Source organism: Thunnus thynnus, chromosome 4, assembly GCF_963924715.1.
Source record: "Thunnus thynnus chromosome 4, fThuThy2.1, whole genome shotgun sequence".
In the NCBI taxonomy this organism is placed as follows: Eukaryota; Metazoa; Chordata; class Actinopteri; order Scombriformes; family Scombridae; genus Thunnus; species Thunnus thynnus.
The window spans coordinates 36939898-36956846 of record NC_089520.1 but is presented as its reverse complement, the minus strand read 5'-3'; the positions used below and the strand labels follow the sequence as shown (position 1 = coordinate 36956846).

Below are 16949 nucleotides of genomic sequence, written 5' to 3'. Positions count from 1 at the left end.
CCAGTGGGGCCCACACGGTCCACAGTGGGCCCCACCCACACCTTGGGCTGGGTGTGGGACCCACATTTACCCCACATTTCATGCTAATATTGAGGCCCACAGTGGGCTGCCCCTGTGGGGGCTCATTTTCTTCCCACACAGGGTCATGTTTGCTAGGATAGGAATCATGCTATAATCAGTGGAGGCTGGTCCATAGAGGCTGAGGAGGTTGCTCCTCCTCTATTTTTTGAGAGGCAAGAAGGAGATCAAAATATAAAAAAGAATATTTGGTTGAAATAAATCATTACTAAATCTCAGTATTATTTATAAAATATTTTTTCTCTCTTTGGAAAAAATCCATCATTCAAATTCTGATTAAAATGCTTCAAAAGTGATACCTGCAGGGCAGGAGGAGAAAGAGCAGCGTGTGCGAAGTGGTGGTGGGGGGGAGTGGAGGGGAAGTGGGGGACAGAGGAGGACGGGTGCCTGCTGTCCTCCGCAGGGCGGGATCTCCTACATCAATTTAATGTACTTTTTTTTCATGCTAATCTGTGATTGGCCAAGACACGTAAAATGACGCTCCAAGAGAGGACGTCCTCCCTAACCAATCAACAACCAGAATGTAATATTGACATTGCGTTGGTCCAATGATAGTTGGATTTCATCTTCAGTCTCTGCACTGTAATATACTCAAGTGTGACAAACTGTTAAGAGAAGAAGACCAGTAAGATATAGATAAATTACGTTTCACTTCTTTTATCTAGCAGTAGATAGCTCCTTGCGTTAGCCAACGCAACAGTTAGCTCATTGTAGCAGCCTGAAGGACTCTTTATACATCCATGGAAGGACTGTTAAGGACTTACGCAGCCAAAGAAACAACCAGAGCTCAGCTTTAAGCTGAGTCTATATTGAGTAATAAGCTTAAAGTAACTAGAATAACAAGTGTTAACATGTCAGCTTTGTACACTATATTTTGTATGTCGTGCACATAGATAAGAGTGTGTAAGACATGTATTTGATACATGCATTAATACTTTCTGATGTGAACCTACACTTTTAGAGCTGTGAATGTTTTTAGTGTTCAGTCTTTCTAGTATTCAGAACTGATCTGTACCTGTATTACATTATAAACTTTGTGGTACTTTATATATTTCTGTATACTAAGAAAATACATAGGAAACACGTGTAAATCATGTGATATCTTGTCTGTTTTTGATGATAACATAAATCTGTTGTCACAATAGAACAATACTGTAGATTTGAATTTAACTTTGTTGGTAAAATGAGACATTGTGAACCACTCCACGGCTAAAATGAACATTTCTTCTTCTTATGTATATAGTAAATGTATTTAAAGAAGCAGCCTTTTCACCACTCAGGGGTTTTGTTTTTGAAAGCAAATTGTTTTATTGGCATATAAAATTGCCCCCCACCCCTCCGATTTCATCAGGTGGAGGACAATGATATAGTTTGATACGGTTTGTTGTAAGATTCCATGTTGGTTTTCCTCCTGTCCTCCCCAGTTTTTTGAGTGACCAGCTGCCACTGTGCTATATGGATTCTACATGGATCAATAGAGTTACTGACTCTTTGTCATCCTGGCCAAAGTGCTGACAGAAACCTCGGACTGTTTTTATTCTCCTCTATTAATAATGAGTAATAGGAGGCTGTGGCATTACAGAGAGCTTTCCTATATGTTTTAAGACTATCTTATCAGACTAAGTGATATTCTTCCAGTTTGGTGGAATGCCATATCCTTTCAGATTTTTATGATGTTTGTTTTTATTTGTGGGTTTGGTAGTTATACCATGGAGCTGACCTCTTTTGATTTATTATCGTCTTTTTTAAAGGGGAGACAGATTTGAGTGTCATTTGCAGTGACCCTGTGGCACTATTATTGGGGTTTCAATTAAGGCTATATTAAAGATGTTCACACCAAGAAGCTAATACCAGAGAGATGAGCAGACAACCAACGGGAGTTTATTTCAATACACACAAACATACAGAACTCAGAAGATCACAAATGCAGCAGCCTCTTCAACTCACACCCATCCCCTATTTATACTAAAGCAGACGTGACTTTTGGCACTTTCATGAGTCAATGATCACTTGGTTCTTAACCAATGGGAGTAGGACATTCCTTAATTTAGTCTTTGCACGTTTTGTGCAAGACTATTTCCAGATGTCTCCTGTTTGTCTGGTGGCCTGACATCTTTTGGGTGTGTCAATGATCAGCATAGGTCAAAACGACCTGGCAACAAGAGTCTTTGCTTCTCCATGGATTGTAACCGGACCTTTCAAAAACAACTCCTTATTTATCTCTTCTGGTTACCCAGGTGTTTATTTGGCATGATGTGCTCTGTGTATTGTTTGGTATAATTCCACACGCTATCATACTTTTTCACTTCCACACTATCAACAAGATGATCAATTTGGGAGGAATTAAAGTTAGCACCTCTGTTGTACTGAGACAGCATTGAGTTCATTGCTGATGGAATCGCTTCCTTAAAATTTAGCTACAGCACTATCAGACATCTAGAGAAGACATTTTTGTCTAATCTTGTGTAGTCCTTTAATAGGAATTCAAATACTATTAAGTAAAGGTTTGATAAAATAGGATTTTTTGGAAAGACTATTAAATGTTCAGTTGCAATGTCATATGTCAGAACAAGGTCAAGGACAGTGAGTTGGTTTATTTACACTCTAAGAGAAGCCAATTTAGTCTAATAATGAGATAAATGCAGTGCTAAGGCTATCATTATTGACATCCACATGAATATTGAAATCACCTACTATAATTACTTCATCTGTACTAAGGACTGAGTTTGATAAATACTCTGAGAATTCAGAAAAAAAATTGTATGGGCCAAGAGGACAGTACACTATAACAAATAGAACTGGCCATAAAGTTTTCCAGGTTTGGTTTTGAAAGACTACGAATTTTCGAAAGAGGCTTTTGAATGAGTTATAATTAAGTTTAGGTATAAGGTTGATTATTAGGCTTGAGTTGCAAATGGCTGCAACTCCACCTCCTCAGCCAGTGTCTCGAGGAATGTGAGTATTAATATGACTGGGGGGAGTGGATTCATTTAGGCTAACATATTCTTCATGATATCAGTAAGACAAAATAAATCAATATGATGATCTGATATTAAATTGTTTATTGATGCAGCTTTAGATGACAGAGATCTAATGTTTAAGAGTCCACATTTAAGTGGGGAGAACCTCTTAGAACCTTGGAACACTAGCTTGAGGTTGTCCTATTACACAGGCCCTATCCAGATCAGTCAAACGTGGCATGCCGATTCTTGGAGCAGACACCCACTGACCACTGTAGCAGGGCCCATGCTCACCAGAAGCATGGTACCAGAGCCTCAAAACAAGAGTCAATAGCAACAGCAAAATAAGCTGTTTGGCATTGGCAGAGAATTTGCCAAATGTTTCATGGGCACAATCCACATACTCAGCTCTGCTTCTCATCCCACAAATGCATGTTCCTTACAAATGTGTCACCATTTAAAAAGGGAAAAACAGGCTTTCCAACGGTATAAGATTTATTGCCAAGAAGCATTGTTACAACAAAGAAATAATCTACCAAACACAAATTTCCTTACTTTTTGTGCTAAGTTTAGAAATAAAAGATAAAACTAATTTGGAGTTTTATCTTTTATTTATTTTTATATGATGGACAGGAGGCTTGGGTGTCTGCTTTTTAATGGCTCCAATAATTAATATGACAACATATATCAGTTCTGCATGTGTGTTTCTGTTTGAGTTGTGTTAAAGTGTGTGTTAATGATTTGAGATCATTGTGTTGGATGTGGATGTAGGATGAAGTGTGGCAATGTATGTAGCATTAGTCTAAGCTTGGCTTCAGGTTAAAAAAAGTGAGAAATGGGGTCCAGCTTTCTGTGAATAATAACATATATTTGTTTAGGGCATTAATTGTCTCCATTGATATGCATTATATGAGCAGGTTAATCCAGTGATTGATATTTATTACATTTGTTTTATACCAGTTGAACAGAATTTTTTTCTTGGCGATAGAGAAATGAGCAAATATTCCTTGTATTTAGGTGGAACGTTGGCTTGTGAAACATCTCCCAGTAAACAGAGCAGTGGGTACAGTGGGATTCTGCTACCCAGAAGAGGTGAACTGATGGCAGGCCCAAATAGCATGGAAGTAATTATCTGTAGTGCTCCTCTGCCTTAACAACGTAGTTTACACAATTTTATAACTGCCGATTTATTAAACTGGAGTTCTGAGTGAAACATGACACTGAGTTTTATGATGTGGCATCCCTGTGTTTAAGGTCTGGTTTGGTTAAGGCACAAAAACCACTTAGTTAGGGAAATACCATGTTTTGGGTTAAAATGATCAAAACTTATTGAGGGCAAAAAACTCCAGGTAGAGTGTATATTTTCAGAGAAACAGGTCTTCAGAGCAGTAGCAGTCACCGGGACCTACAGGACGGACACAAACCTTTCTGCATTCACAGCTGTTGTGTTCACTGTTACTGTCAACATGAACACAAACGAGACGCTGGAGGTTTTCTGTGGATGATACAAATCCAGAGCGTTTTGGAGTCAGTTTAACACTGAATATTGAGGGAACAAATAAAAGACACTTTATCAATGGTATTCACCCTCAATTTGGTCCGTTATAGTTAGGCTACAGAGACGAACAATTATTAATTTACAGTCAGTGAGTGGGGAGCTTGGGAAGCGATAAATGCATGTAAATATCAGAACTCATTTGGTTATGCGTGATCACTAGAGATATTCCTTTAAAATGGAGTGAGTACCTTTTAGAAAAACAGTATAACCAACCTCTGCAGTATAAATGATTAGTAAACTTTTGGATTCCGCATTTTAACTGGTTGGTTTGCATTGGTATAGCTTACAGCATTATCAGCATGACAGCATTGTGGTAGTGCGAGGTTGTTAGAGGAGAGGGTCTAAAAAGAACGTGTGATCAGTCTGAGACTTTCATGAGACAAATCTGTAGTAATTATCAGAATCAGAAATACTTTATTGATCCCGAGGGGAAATTGGGTTATGTAACAGTATGTAGCTCTATTTATGATGTGTAATAGGTGGCTCTGGCATGACAGAGAGCCTTCCTATATGTTTTATGACTATCCTGCCAGACTAAGTGAGATTCTTCCAGTTCGGTGGAAAATTTATGAGGTAATGGGGTGATAAAATAGGATTTTATGGAAAAACTATTAAATGTTTAATTTTGATGCTGTAAGTCAGAACAAGATCAAGGGTGTGATTAAGGCAGTGAGTGAGTTTATTTACACTCTGAGAGAAGCCTATTGAGTCTAATAATGAGATGAACGCAGTGCTAAGACAATCATTATCAACATCCACATGAATATTGAAATCACCTACTATAATTACTTTATCTGTACTAAGGACTAAGTTTCATAAAAACTCTGAGAATCCAGATATGAATTCAGAGTACAGGCCAGGAGGACGGTACACTATAACAAACAAGTTTTCCAAGTTGGGTGAGAGGGACTAAGAACAAGGCTTTCGAATGAGCTATGATTAAATTTAGGTCTAGAGTTGATAATAAGGGTTGAGTTGAAAATGGCTGCAACTCCACTTCCTCGGCCAGCAGCTGAGCTGCAGCTCTGCCTCCTAGTCTAAACTCTGGATTGTCTGCTAATAAACTCAGCCATATTTCTAGATATGAGAGCGGCCCCATCCAAAGTGGATTCGTAAAAAACTCACTATTTGTGCTTTGCTGAATAACGTATTTGTATTTGGGCGCACCCTTAACTGGTTGGTGGTGTACCGTGGGCTTCTGCTTAGGGCTATGCTTCCTTCGGACAGTCACCCAGCCTGGCTTCCCGGAGCTGTGCTTCCAATTCACTGAGCCACACCTCCAACACTGCAAATAAACTACATTTATTACACGTACCATCATAACTAAAGGAGGCAGAGGAATAGCTAAACATATGACACACTGAGCAAGAGAGAGCGAAAGGGAGAGAGAGAAGCCATCACTAACTGCTTATCTAAGTTAGCCGCTAAGCTAACTACAGAGCTAAAGTAACAAACAACTGTGGGATTAGCGAGAAAAATCGCTAAAAGAAGGATAGAGCTAAGAGTGCTTGAGTAGAACTCGCGTAAGTTTAACTGAGTTAAGAGCAGAAAAAATGCTATCAGTAAACACAGTCGGCAACCGGAAATGACACAATATGCCTACGGCAGTACGTCAGCACCTCTCTGTATAAACATGGCAAATGAGTTATCCAGTGATGTAATTATTGGTTTGGTTGGGGTGTGCTGAGTGAAGTTTATTAGGTTAAGTAGTCTGTGAATGTTGTCAGAAACATGTCTTAACAAGAGTAACAGGACTTTTTACTATAGACCATGAGCTTTTATATGCATCTCGATGTAGTATATAGATAAGCACAGGAACCTGTTGTAACTGGAAGCGCAGTCTATTTGCAGCTTCTAGCAAGTTGCCACAGTAGCTGCTAGACTGGGTCTCTGAGAGCAGTGAGGTGCGCCAGCTTTTCTCTATGTCCAGCACAGATGTTAAACTGGACTGAACCATTAGCTAACAGTCCTCCAGGTGTTTTTTACCACAAAGACAATATCAACAGACAGTGAGGACTGAATGACAGGGAGGAATTGGTTTAGCAAGAAAATCACTATGAATAAATTTTGTGAATCTTTCATTGGGATTATGATGCAACAGGTGCAGCAACCCCTCACAAAATGTAAATGAACTAATTCATGAATTTATATACATTCTGCCCAGCCTATAAATTAAGAAAATAGCATTTTAATGTATAATATATGCTTTTGAGCCTTAATAAGACATTTCTTCTGGGTCTGGGAAGATGGCATGTATGATGCAACTGCTTCTTATAGTTAGAGTGACCCTGTGACATATACTGGGTGATCAATTAGTAAAACTGTCTGTCTTTCCGTTTGTATTTGAGATGCTTGAAAACATGCATAAAACCCAGGGTTCCCTTTTGCTTATTGATTTACTTTTTGTATATTTAATTGTATATCTAATTTTGGTATTCAATAGTTTTATGTGACGCTATTAATCTTCTAGTGGTCACTGAATTGCTCTACCTAAGTGTACTGTAATTGCTTTAGACATCTTTGTTTTGGGTGGCACTGCTTAATACCACTTAAAGTAGATATATTCCTTGTGAGGGATGTCTTTCCCTTGCACTGACATGTATGTTTCAATTTTTTATAGAAAAATAAACATGAAGCTGTCAGAGAGAGTCACTTGACAATTTGTTTTACATATCATAAAACACAGGTATTCCCAAGCTGCCAGCTCCCACTTGTTGAGGTCTCATCACTGCTGAGTTTGATTCACTATTGACAGGTGTCTGACTTAACACATTACCACAGGAGGAGGGTGAGACCACAGTACACTCACAGTTGTGCCGACACCAATTACATGTTTATTTATCCTTGTGTCAGATTTTCAGATGCACCTGCTTGTGTTTTTTTCTCTTTTCTATCCAGTAAATCTCTGCAGCCTGACTTCCAGACTGGAGTGTTGACAGAGCAACACAGCATGTAGCAAGGTGCCTCTGGCAAAATATAAAAGCTACTTTTCATTTGAAATGTCTTCCTTCCACTGTTTTTTTTTTTTTGTTGTTGGCATGTTGTATATCCAATTACACAGCTAAGATGCTTTATTGTGTATCACTCGCACATTTTCTGGTGTTTAAATGAGCTGTTGGAATGTGGGAAAGGAAATCTTTTCATGCACACAAACATGAAAATGTAGAGAGAAGTAGTGTGCAGGAGAGAGTGTAATTTTTCATGCCTGTCTTTTTCTTTTTTAACCTGTGGGCATAATGCTTCCTCACTTTGTTCTGTTCGGGTGTGATTCATAACTTGTCTCCTTACCAGACCTGGCAGTTGTTGGCATGCAAACGTAAAATGCTGTGCAGTCACAGTCTGTACTAAGGACGAAGTTTGATAAAAACTCTGAGAATTCAGATAGGAATTCAGGAGGACAGTACACTATAACAAATAGAACTGGCTGTAAAGTTTTCCAGGTTGGGTGAGAGAGACTAAGAACAAGGCTTTCGAATGAGTTATAATTAAATTTGGGTCTAGGGTTGAGGATTAGGCTTGAGTTCAAAATGGCTGCAACTCCACCTCCTCGGCCAGTGTCTTGAGGAATGTGAGTATTAATATGACTGGGGGGAGTGGATTTATTTAAGCTAACATATTCTTCATGACACAGCCAGGTTTCAGTAAGACAAAATAAATCAATATGATGATCTGAGATTAAATCATTTACTAATATGGCTTTAGATGACAGAGATCTAATGTTCAAGAGTCCACATTTAATTCTCTTATTTTGTTGTACTATTGCAGTAGTGGTTTTAATTTTTACAAGATTTTTATGAATGAATCCTCTTCTGTTTACTTTGGATTTAATTCATTTAAGTGGTCGGGGACCAACACAGTCTCTATGTGGTTTTGGGTGGGTAACTGCTCTAATGGAAGTGCAGAGAAGTGAGTAGGACTGCAGCTCTGCCTCCTGGTCTCAACTCTAGATTGTCATGGTTTTGGTCTACTAATAAACTCGGCCATATTTCTAGTTATGAGAGCAGCTCCATCCAGAGTGGGATGTATGCTGTCTCTCCTAATCAGACCAGGTCTTCCCCAGAAAGTCTGCCAATTATCTATGAAGCCCACATCGTTTGCTGGACACCACCTTGACAGCCTTGAATTGTGACATGCGGCTATACATGTCATCACTGGTCAGGTTTGGCAGGGGCCCAGAGAAAACTACAGAGTCCGACATTGTTTTTGCATATGTACACACGACTCAACATTAATTTTGGTGACCTCTGATTGGCGTAATCGGAAGTCGTTACCGTTGACATGAATAACAATTGTACCATATTTATGTTTATTCTTAGCCAGCAGTTTTAAATTTGATTCAGTGTCACCCGCTCCGGCCCCAGGAATACATTTAACTATGGCTGTTGGTTCGCTATCTTCACATTTCTCACTATGGAGCTGCCAATAATCAGAGTTGGTTTCTCAGCAGGTGTGTCGCTGAGTGGGGAGAACCTGTTACAAAACATGAACTGGTTGGTGGTGAACCGTGGGCCTCTGCTTAGGGCTATGCTTCCTTCAGACAGTCACCCAGCCACCCTGGCTTACCGGCTGCTCGGGAACTACCGGGGGAGTAGGAGCTACGCTAGGTTGGCCCGCACCGGATACTGGTGGCTGGCTAACTACATTAGCTACTGATTGTTTTTCCATGGTGCGGAGCCGCGCTTCAAATTCACTGAGCCTCGCCCTCAGCACTGCAAATAAACTACACTTATTACACATACTGTTTGCACTGAAGGAGGCAGAGGAATAAACATTTGACACACCGAGCAAGAGAGAGCAGGAGAGCGAGAGGGAGAGAGAGAAGCCATCACTAGCTGCTTAGCTTTAGTTAACTGCTAATGCTAGCTGCAGAGCTAAAATAACTAACAACTGTGCGAGAGAGAAAGCACTGAGAGTGCTTGTGTAGAACTAGCGAATGTTTAAATATACAGCGGGTATTTATCCACAGTAATGTGAAATATAGCAAAATCAACTGAGTTGAGAGCAGCAACAACACTATCAGTAAACACAATCGGCAACCGGAAATGACACAAAACGCTTACCATAGCACAAAGCAGTTACTCTTATTTGATGTACAAACAAGAAAGGGGAAAATGGCTTGTTTTAAAATTTTCATTCTGGGATTTGTAATTGAAAATAAAACAACCTTCTCTTTTGAATTTTAAAATTTTATTTTCTGAAATGAAAATTCAAACACCAAAAAAGGTATACAGACCCAGAATGACACAAAAAAAGCATTTAACAGCTTTCCAGAACCATTACAAATCACGGTTAAAAAATAAATCTGTTTTACGATCTAACAAAGGCTGTGGTTTGGTTAGGTTAAGGCACAAAAAACACTTGGTTAGGGTTGAGAAAAGATCACATTTTAGGTTAAAATAAGTATTTACAAGATATAAAAATGTATGTTTGGGTCAAAATGACTTAAGGTTAGGGGACCTTCATCATCATGGTTACAGTTATAACCACATAAGGTCAGAGAATGATTGTGGTCACAGTTAATAGACATTAGTGATCTCCTGTGTTAAAGTCTCATGTTTTGTTGACCCATGCATCCACACCAACTCCTCCATCTGTAGATTTTGTCCCTCTATAATAATGTTGTCACCTGATTTCCTCCTTTGCTCCTGACAGATAAGAGCCATAATTCATAGGGCCACTAGAGGTCTTCGCACTTGAATGTAAACATACAGTATGTTGTGTTTGGCCACATACATGTATATGTATCTCAGTTGGTCAGATCACATATCTGATTGAAAGCTGTTGAAATTTAGGGTCCATCCCAATTTACTCCAGTCCAGAGGACGATGATAATACACCTGAAGTTGTTTGGTAACTTTCAGAAGAAGAAGAAGACGAAGAAGACAAAGAAGAAGACAAACAACAACAACAACAACAACTTGTACACTCAAAATCAAAATGCACTGTGAATGGACTTGTACTAATACAGATGCATGACAAGAGAAAAACCAATGTGTTTTAGTAAGGTGTTGGACCACCACATGCCACCAGAACAGCTTCAATGTGACTTGGCATTGACAAGTCATATATTCCCTCATTTGTTGTTTTGATGATGGTGGTGGAAAGCCCTATCTAACACATCAGTCCAAAATCTCCCATAGGTGTTCAATTGGGTTGGGATCTGGTGACTGCGAAGGCCAGAGTATATGATTCACATCATTTTCATACTCATCAAACCATTCAGTGACCCCTCATGCCCTATGGATGGGCGCATTGTCATTCTGGAAGAGACCACTCCCATCAGGATAGAAATATTTCATCATAGGATAAAGGTGATCTACTTTATATTGATTTGCAGTGATCCATCCCTCTGAGGGGACAAGTGGACCCAAACCATGCCAGCAAAATGCCCCCCCACAGCATAACAGAGCCACCAGATCCCCTCACCGTAGGGGTCATGCATTCAGACCAGTTTTTTGTGTTTTCTCATCTCACCCAGGAAACCCTGGGTTGTAGGCCGAGCCTTCACAGTCCTGTTGGTGTCCTTCCCCAGCTATTGCTCCTGATGATGTTACAATGTATTACTAAAAAATGTTACAGCAGGTATGTGTGTACTTATGTTTCTTTTTTTGTTAGGTGTGTTTAAATGTTGGCTTTTGTTTCCCACCACCAGAAGAGAATATTCATTTCAACTAGGTAGGCTCAGCTCAGATAATATAGATCTTCAGAGCACTGCTAGAAGGACAGTATCTGTGACAAGGGAAAAAAGTGGTAAATGTCATGCACAAATAGCATCAAATTCTGTACACTTAACGTAAAGGGGATCCATCATCCAATTAAGCGGAAGAAAATATTAAGCTTTCTCAAAGACAAGGTACAGATAGCTTTCCTACAAGAAACCCATTTATTAGATAAAGAGCAGCAGAGGAGTCACTATTTTGATTACTATGATGAACATATATGCCCCTAATCCACCGTTTCCCTCATTTTGGACTAGGGTAGCAGCAGACTTGAAGGACTACAAATGCTCCCTCACAGTGCTGTGCAGTGACTTTAATTGTTGTTTAGACAACAAATTAGACAGGACTCCAGTGAATACATATAGAAAGTGCAGGTGATTCACGAGTTAAAATGTTAGATGATATTTGATAGATATATGGAGAATTTTGAAACCATCAGCCACGGATTTGACATTCTACTCTAATCTGCACAATTCCTATTCTCGAATTGACTATATTTTTATACCACTGCAGACAATAGAACAAGTGACCACATGCAGCATAGGCGTGATCATGCCCCAGTTTACTTGAACATGAGTGAAACTATATCTGTCATGGTGAGTGGCAGGCATGGACCCAAATGCAGAGACCGGCATGCAGAGATTGCAGGGTTGAAGAAAACATTTATTCTTGCGATGGTCAAAGATAGAACAGGGCAAAAACAGAGCACACAGAACAAATGATCCAACAAAGACTGAACAGAAAACCAGGACTTAAAAAGTAACTGAACTAACGAGTAGATGAGGTGTAGGTGGGGAGATGGGTGGAGAACTCAGGAGAGGGGAGTGAACAGACAGGGAGCCGATTGGCTGGGGAAACACAGGGAGCAGGGCAGGTGTGGGGAAAACAGAGCAGGGCAGGGCTAATGAGTCCAAATGCAGGTCAGAGGGGTGTTCCATCAACGCAGCTAAAGAAAGCTGCTCTTACTTGAAAAGGCCTGGCTAGAATTAATGTCAACTTTCATTTGAGGCTCAAGCCGTTCCACTAATGCAGCTTAGCCATGTCTAGTCAACGCTAAGTCTAGCTAGACTGGAATAAGCTTGAAGTGTGTGTGTGCATGGAGTACATAAGCAGCCCAGAATAGTCTATTTTAGAAAAGACGATGCTATGTAAAACTAAAAAACTAGAGCGGTTTTCTTCTCACCAGCAGAACAAACCTGCTGATGAAATTATATGAAGAATATAAAGGAGTTTCCACCAAAAAGGCCAATACTGCTACAATTAACAAAGTGAAGGAGATGGCTTGGCACAACATTGATGACAGATTAAATGCGTACCTGTAGGTAGGTAGTGATGGCCTAAAGGTTAGAGGAGTGAACTTATCATTAGAAGGTTGACTCATCAAGCCCCACATCCGGCTTGATGAGTCCGGGTGGGGAAAGTGAAGAGCAGCGCTTGTCCCTCCTCATGGTCTTATCTTTATCTGTTAATAAATCAGCATTCAGTAGTATTGCCCTTCAGATCAGTGTGGTTATATCATCACTAGGCTAGATAATATCAGGTGTATAATTAAAATGACAGTGTCTGCAACTTAAGAGAACCAACTTACCAACATTATCATACTCTTTGACACGTTTTCTCTTCCACAAAATGTCCATTAACAAGCGGCAATGAAAGTTAAAAATTAAGTTGCAGTTGGAGATAAAGAAACTGAAGAAGGATATAAGAACAGTGGAAACAGTGATCATTTCTATCCGGGTCAAATATCACTATAATATCATAACCTTTTTTTTTTTATTTATTTCTCATGCAGAATACCATCGAATTGACATTTGTATATTTATTACCCTACGTGAATATAGAGTTACTGAATTTTATTGACTGTTTCAAAATACAGTACAGCTGTTTCAAGCACATTGTGAGCATTTTTGAAGCAGCAGGTTCTGACTTTTGCCAGTGATAAGTTCCTTCTTTTCCCCAGCGGCAGAACAGGCGAAGAGAGCGGTGAATTTTGCTCACTATAAGCAGTTAATACTGTATAACCTACATTTAAACACAGCAGAAGGACATGGTTTGGACTTTATTTAATTTTCTTTTTGTCTTCACAGCTTGAACAAAATTAGTGAATGAATAAATAAATAACTTCAAAATATCGCTGGCACACTTTTATTTCTTAAATTATAAACGCTAAGCTTTTAAATAGAAGGGTCCAGTCCAATACAGGAGTAACCAAGAATAAAATGGGGATTTACTTAAGTATTTTTGTAAAAGTCCCTCATAGTTCTTCTATTTTATGTTTCCTGAACACAGAAAAGTGGTGTGAGTGTGAAAAGACAATTGATGGAACCATCTGTTTCCGTCTGTCGGACATTCTTTGATATGCAGCTGAGTTAAGCTTGACCGTTAGCCAGCCACGGAGCAGGCTAGTTCTGCTGATTAAGTTACCATGGTTACTAAGCTGGAACTCATATAAGCCGAAGTGATGGAACGAAACTTTCACTTAAACTAGCGAGGCTTAACGAAATAAGCCAGGCTATCCCGTTAGCCAGCTTGATGGAACACCCCCCAGGTGTGGAGGAATACATGAACACACAAGGGAAACACAGAGCAACAGAAAACCAAAACCCCCGAAAATAAAACTCTCAACGCAACCTACACTCACCCATCCAAGAATACCCACGAACACAAACCCAAGTACACAACACAACAAGCAAAACATATGACCTGAGGGGTCTTCCATCAACGCAGCTAAAGAAAGCTGCGCTTACTTGAAAGCCTGGCTAGAATTAACGTCAACTTTCACTTGAGGCTCAAGCCGTTCCACTAATGCAGCTTAGCCATGTCTAGTCAACGCTAAGTCTAGCTAGACTGGAATAAGCTTGAAGTGTGTGTGCGCATGGAGTACATAAGCAGCCCAGAATAGTCTATTTTAGAAAAGACGATGCTATGTCGCAAAAAGAAGAGAAAACTAGAGCGGTTTTCTTCTCACCAGCAGAACAAACCTGCTGATGAAATTATATGAAGAATATAAAGGAGTTTTCACCAAAAAGGGCAAAACTGCTGCAATTAACAAGGTGAAGGAGATGACAAAATGACAAAATTGATGACAGATTAAATGTATACCTGTAGGTGGGCAGTGATGGCCTAAAGGTTAGAGGAGAGAACTTATTACTGGAAGGTTGATGGTTCAATCCCTACATCCGGCTTGATGAATCTGCATGGTGGAAGTGAAAAGCAGCGCTTGTTCCCATTCATGGTTTTATCTTTATTTGTTTAAAAAAAAAAAAAAACACAAAGGCCAGGCAGGATGTGACAATATCAGGTACACAAAGATGGTGATTTCCATCATATCTATTTAACAACAAGGAATTTAAAAAGAAAAAAAAGATGGAGGCAGAGATAGATTTACTTTTTGATAGGAATGGCAACAATGAAACAAATCCTGAATTTCTTCTGCAAAAGCTTACTTTTGAGGATTCACCATCTCATACAGGTCACACCGAAAGAAAACATTGCTGCTGAAGCAAAACAAAGCGGAAGCAGATTTAAAAAAGCAAAGAGCGCTAAATTCAAATCTCAATGAGGAAGCTTCTATGTCATTATTTTATCAAAAGGCAACGACTGTGTGAATATGGGAACAAATCTAGTAAATATTTGGCACATCTATTCAACCAGAAACAAAATTATACCATAGCAGGGATTAGAGATTCGGGAGGGGAAAGATATGTCATGTTACAAGTCATTGTATAAATCCGACAATAACAGCTCCAAAGACGAACTTGATAAGTTGTTTTCTTGTCATTAGCTAACATCTGTTTGGTCTTGAAAAAAAACAAACAAGGATCCTGAAGACCGAGTGTCTAACAGACCTGTGTTGCTCGTTAATGTAGACGCAATGATTTTGTCTAAGGTCTTCACTTTGAAGCTTGAACCACTAATATCAATTTTAGTAAAACCGCACCAAACAGGCTTTATTAAAGGAAGAAGTTCCTGTGATAATGTGGTGATATAACGAAGGGGAGGACTAGCAAGCGAAGAGTAATTAGAACACTTTACAACTACACCACCTAGGGAATTTCACCCTAGGAATAATCAAGGTGGTGAAACAACCCACAAAGCACGGAGGTTCATTTGCTGAATAGACAGACAGGACGTGGTTCCAGTTAAAATATATTATTTATTATAACAATTAAAAACTGTACAAAAAAAAAAAAAGGGGGAACCTAATCGGTGCCGAGGCTTACCAGTAGGGGAACGTGAGTCGGGAGTGAGAGGAATCCAGGGAAAACAAAATCACCCCGATCATGTGTGAAAAACTAAAAAAAACAAAAAAGGGGGATGCACAGCACACACACTCAAATGGGGAAACCACCACCAGGACACCAGGGACCACCACTGGCAGCTCTCAGCAACTGAAAAGGGAGACAACAATTAGTGGGGTTAACAACACAAAAGAAACCCAAACCCAAATAAACAAAAAATACTGTTGGCAGCCAAGTAAATGTACACAACAAAACCCTAAGCTGCCAAAACATTAAACTAAGGAAACAGAAAAAGTTAATTCTAATCTAACCAAAGTAGAATGAAACCAAAAATAAGCTAAGAAAAGCATTATACAATGAAACAAGGTAAATCCAAAAATACATGAAACAAAATACAAAAAAATAAATAAACCAAATTCCGCTTAAACTAAACAATGGATGTATACAAATGATCGGAATCACAATTACATAAAACTACTAATGCAAAATAAACAAACCATACCCAACTGAATAGGAAATCAAAAGAAAAGATAACTCAACCCAAAGTTGATCAAATTAAATTAAATTAACCCCACAATTGGGACCCAGACTCTGGCTGCCAGCAGGCCGACACACACCCGCTCCCAAACGCAGATGAGCTGTTGCAGCCACGGCAGTGGCTGGAAAGGACAGCAGGCCACACAGACCCAGGACAGCTGCACCGTGCAGCACCACACCAGACCAGGCAGAGCAGATGGAGCCTGAGGCTATGGTTAGCCGTGATGGCTAACCATACCTTTGGTAAACAGAGCCCTGTTAACACAGGCAGGCTAAAAAAGTGGAGGCTTGAGGAGACAGAGCATGAGGCATACATACCGTCCGACAAGCGATCTGTTAACGAGCGTTAACGATGCATCAAACACCGGGTTCTGGCAGACCGGGGGGCAGGAGGAGTCAGCAAAAAGTCTGCGATGATGAAAATCATGAAGCACCAACCAAACAGTTTAAATCAACGCAAACAGTGCAGCCAGTACACATTTACCTGCAACCATCAGACGGAAGCGCGGCCACCAGAAGTGGGCGTGCCCTCCAAGGCCAAAGAGTGAAAGGCAGAGAGATGGACACCTCTCCCCTTTATAGATTGGCCTCCCTCTTGATTGGGCCTTGGGAACCAATGGAACGGCTGCAATCACCCAAGCCAGTAAAATATCTATCCTGCTACAATAACATCAGGGGTCCGTTTCACAAAGCAGGTTCAACAAACTCTGAGTCTAATCCTGAACTCTGAGTTGATCTACTCTGAGATAGAAAACTCTGAGTTTCCGGTTCCAGAACAGCTGATTTGAGTCAGTTTAATCAACTCGGAGTAGTTTCACCTGGAGTTAAGCACGTGCACCACAACTATAAAGGTTTG

General features: G+C 39.8%; 1 long non-coding RNA gene across 2 annotated transcripts; it reads right to left on the bottom strand.

Moving 5' to 3' along the window:
- Positions 1–15272: 15272 nt before the first annotated feature.
- Positions 15273–16736, bottom strand: LOC137182307 (uncharacterized). 2 transcript variants are annotated; one of them, XR_010928310.1, is made up of 4 exons: positions 16578–16736; positions 16412–16501; positions 16174–16331; positions 15275–15706 (listed from the first exon to the last, which is right to left on the bottom strand). It is a non-coding gene; the product is annotated as an uncharacterized lncRNA (long non-coding RNA). The 2 variants fall into 2 exon arrangements; XR_010928309.1 differs by having other exon boundaries at positions 15273–15706; positions 16412–16732.
- Between the last annotated feature and the right edge of the window lie 213 nt (positions 16737–16949).